This window comes from Lolium rigidum, chromosome 4, assembly GCF_022539505.1.
Source record: "Lolium rigidum isolate FL_2022 chromosome 4, APGP_CSIRO_Lrig_0.1, whole genome shotgun sequence".
In the NCBI taxonomy this organism is placed as follows: domain Eukaryota; kingdom Viridiplantae; phylum Streptophyta; class Magnoliopsida; order Poales; family Poaceae; genus Lolium; species Lolium rigidum.
This window is the reverse complement of record NC_061511.1, coordinates 279,055,499-279,060,110: the sequence shown is the minus strand read 5'-3', so window position 1 is coordinate 279,060,110 and position 4,612 is coordinate 279,055,499.

Genomic DNA, 4,612 nt, shown 5'->3' with positions numbered 1-4,612 from the left:
CAAGGAGGTTATCGAGGTATTCAAGTGTACATCGCGCACTTATGGTGCTGTCCTAGCCTTCCAGCTTATGATGGGTTACGGCTTTAAGGGTGATATTGAAGAGATGACTAAGGGGCTGCCGAAAGAGCAAGACGGGCAGCTTGTTGACCTAAGCGCCTTTAAAGCGTCTGCCCTTACTTGTGCTCGCCAGCTCCTTGAACTGGTTTCATCAAGGAAGTCGTCGACTGGACCCAGTTTATCGACTCAGACCCAGGCCCCTTGATTCTTGTAGCAAACTTATGCTTGAGCTGATGTGAAACATTGTTCTGCCGCAAAACTTATGCTTGTAATAAACTCCGTGCTAGCAATGTTGTTAGCACACTTTTGTTATGATATTTCTTCTTGCACTTCTCCCGATGGGAGTTACTTCGGATGCTCAGCTGTACCATATCCATCATCCTTTTGTAACGGTGTTCCCTGCAGGTCTTCCCAGTGCCCTCGTTTGTTGATGACTCTTCGGGTGCCCTTCCTAAAAGTGATCGGATCTAGCGTATGAAGGATCGGATTACGCAGATGGAGAAGGACCTGCGCAGCACTTATGCCTTGGCTGCTATTGTCAATAAGAAGAGCGAGATTGCAGCCGACGTGGAACGGTACACTCTTACTGAGCTGCATAAAGCTACCGAAAGTTTGAACTGTAAGTTTCCTGATTCCTTTGCCCTTTTGTCAACAACGCCTTGTCTAACTCTTTATTTATTATTTTGCCAGTCATAGCTTTGAATCGTGCGAAAGAGAACAAGCGGATACATGAGCGAGTGCATGCTTTAACCCAGCTTTCCTCATCCGAAGAGATTTTCTGGCGAGAACACTCGAAGGCTTCGGCTGTTGCAAAATTTCAGGATCGGGTCCAACAAGTCCACCAATTCTTTGACAAGTGTTACAAAGCTATGAGGGTGGTTTGGAAGACGATGTTTCCTTTGAATGCAATTCCCCCTACGCTTTTAACTCTGATGTCCGAATTTGGGAACGCCAAGAAGATTCGGGACTTGGTGAGAGCTCAAGTTTTTGCAGGGGCCAAGTGTACGATTGCCCTTGTGGTTGCTCGTTATCCCTCAGCCTGTTTGCTATCTATTGCCAACGCAACTGGCGATTTTGAAGAACTGTACCCGAAGGTATTATTGCCTGCCAACATAATTGTCGACAGGCTTGAGGAGGAGTCAAATGTACCTGAAGAAAGGGAAACTCCGCAAGGGTGACGTTAGGGTGTAAAGTTATTTTTGTAAAATGAATTGCATTGGCTAATTGATGTCTACGGGAGCTTCTATTCTTGTAGACAGTGTTGGGCCTCCAAGAGCAGAGGTTTGTAGAACAGCAGCAAGTTTCCCTTAAGTGGATCACCCAAGGTTTATCGATCTCAGTGGAGGAAGAGGTCAAAGATATCCCTCTCAAGCAACCCCGCAACCACAAAGCAAGAAGTCTCTTGTGTCCCCAACACACCTAATACACTTGTCAGATGTATATGTGCACTAGTTCGGCGAAGAGATAGTGAAATACAAGTAATATGGATGGATATGAGTGGTAATAGCAATCTGAATGAAATATGGCAGCGAGTAAACATGCAACAAAACAGTAAACAAACGGTGATTCGATGCTTGGAAGCAAGGCCCAGGGATCCTGCTTTCACTAGTGGACACTCTCAACAATGATCACATAATAGGACTACTCTACACCCTCTTGTTGGATGATGAACACCATTGTGTAGGATTACACGAACCCTCAATGCCGGAGTTAACAAGCTCCACAATATTCAATGTTCATAATTAAATAACCTTAGAGTGCAAGATAGATCAACACAACCAAACCAAGTACTAACATAGCATGCACACTTCTACCATCACACTATGAAAGGAGGAATAGATCGCATCAATACCATCATAGTAATAGTTAACTTCACAATCTACAAGAGATCACAATCATATCATAAACCAAGTACTTCATGATGCACACACTGCCAACATTACATCATGGAGGAGGAATAGACTACTTTAATAACATCACTAGAGTAGCACATAGATGATATTCAACTTGATCACAAGAGAGAGAGAGATGAACCACATAGCTACAGCGGAGCCCTCAGCCCCGGGGTGAATTACTCCCTCCTCATCATGGAGGCAGCGATGGCGGTGAAGATGGCGGTGAAGACGGCGGTGGAGATGGCTCCGGGGGCAATTCCCCGTCCCGGCAGGGTGCCGGAACAGAGAGTTCTGTCCCCCGAATTTGACTTTCGCGATGGCGGCGGCTCTGGATGGTTTTCTCTGTTTTCGTCCAACTGCCCGATGTTTTTAGGTCATGGATGATTATATAGGCGGAGAGTCGGAGTCGGAGGGGCCACGGGGTGCCCAGATGATAGGGGAGCGCCCCCCCTTGGGCCGCGCCGCCCTGTGGGGTGGGGCCCCCTGGCACCCCTCTGACTTTTCTCCGGTGCTCCGGAAGCTTCCGGGAATTATAAGGTCTTCGGTCTTGATTTCGTCCGATTCCGAAAATATTTCTTTACTAGGATTTCTGAAACCAAAAACAGCAGAAAACAAGCAACCGGCCTTTCGGCATCTCGTCAATAGGTTAGTTCCGTAAAACGCATAAAAACGATATAAGGTGTGAACAAAACATGTAGGTATTGTCATAAAACAAGCATGGAACATCAGAAATTATAGATACATTGGAGACGTATCAGCATCCCCAAGCTTAGTTCCTACTCGTCCTCGAGTAGGTGAACGATAAAAGATAATTTCTGAAGTGACATGCTACCAACATAATCTTAATCATACTATTGTAAAACATATGAGATGAATGCAGCGATTCGAAACAATGTTAATGCAATGAGTAAACAATTGAATCATATAGCAAAGACTTTTCATGAATAGTACTTTCAAGACAAGCATCAATAAGTCTTGCATAAGCGTTAACTTAGAAAGCAATAAATTCAAAGTAAAGACATTGAAGCAACACAATGGAAGATTTAAGTTTCAGCGGTTGCTTTCAACTTGTAACATGTATATCTCATGGATAGTTGTCAACATAAAGTAATATGATGAATGAAAATATGCAAGCATGTAAGAATCAATGCACGCTTAACACAAGTGTTTGCTTCTTGAGGTGGGAGGAAATAGGTAAACTGACTCAACATAAAAGTAGAAGAATGGCCCTTCGACGAGGGAAGCATCGATTGCTATATTTGTGCTAGAGCTTTTATTTTGAAAACATGAAACAATTTTGTCAACGGTAGTAGTAAAGGATATGTGTTATGTAAATTATATCTTACAAGTTGCAAGCCTCATGCATAGTATACTAATAGTGCCCGCACCTTGTCCTAATTAGCTTGGATTAACACAGATTATCATTGCATAGCATATGTTTCAACCAAGTGTCACAAAGGGGTACCTCGATACCGCCTGTACAAAGGTCTAAGGAGAAAGCTCGCATTTGGATTTCTCGCTTTTGATTATTCTCAACTTAGACATCCATACCGGGACAACATAGACAACAGATAATGGACTCCTCTTTAATGCATAAGCATTTAACAACAGTTATTATTCTCATAAGAGATTGAGGATTGGCTGTCCAAACTCGAAACTTCCACCATGAATCATGGCTTTAGTTAGCGGCCCAATGTTCTTCTCTAACAAGTATGCATACTCAAACCATTTGATTGTGAAAACCGCCCTTACTTCAGACAAGACGAACATGCATAGCAACTCACATGATATTCAACAAAGGTAAAAGAGTTGATGGCGTCCCCAGAAAACATGGTTATCGCACAACAAGCAACTTAATATGAGATAAAGTGCATAAGTACATATTCAATACCACAATAGTTTTTAAGCTATTTGTCCCATGAGCTATATATTGCAAAGGCGAATGATGGAAATTTTAAAGGTAGCACTCAAGCAATTTACTTTGGAATGGCGGAGAAATACCATGTAGTAGGTAGGTATGGTGGACACAAATGGCATAGTTATTGGCTCAAGGATTTGGATGCACGAGAAGTAATCCTTCTCAATACAAGGATTAGGCTAGCAAGGTTATTTGAAGCAAACACAAGCATGAACCGGTACAGCAAAACTCACATAAAAACATATTGCAAGCATTATAAGACTATACATTCTCTTCCTTGTTGTTCAAACACTTTACTAGAAAATATCTAGACCTTAGAGAGACCAATCATGCAAACCAAATTTTAACAAGCTCTACAGTATTTCTTCACTAATAAGTGCAAAGTATATGATGAAAGAGCTTAAACATGAGCACAACAATTGCCAAGTATCACATTATTCAAGACATTATACCAATTACCACTTGTAATATTTCCCGTTTCCAACCATATAACAATTAACGAAGCAGTTTCAACCTTCGCCATGAAAATTAAAAGCTAAGAACACATGTGTTCATACGAACCAGCGGAGCGTGTCTCTCTCCCACACAAGCATGAATTTATTCAAACACAAACAAAAACAAAAACAAACAGACGCTCCAAGTAAAATACATAAGATGTGACCGAATAAAAATATAGTTTCAAGAGAAGGAACCTGATAATTTGTCGATGAAGAAGGGGATGCCTTGGGTCTTCTTATAATAT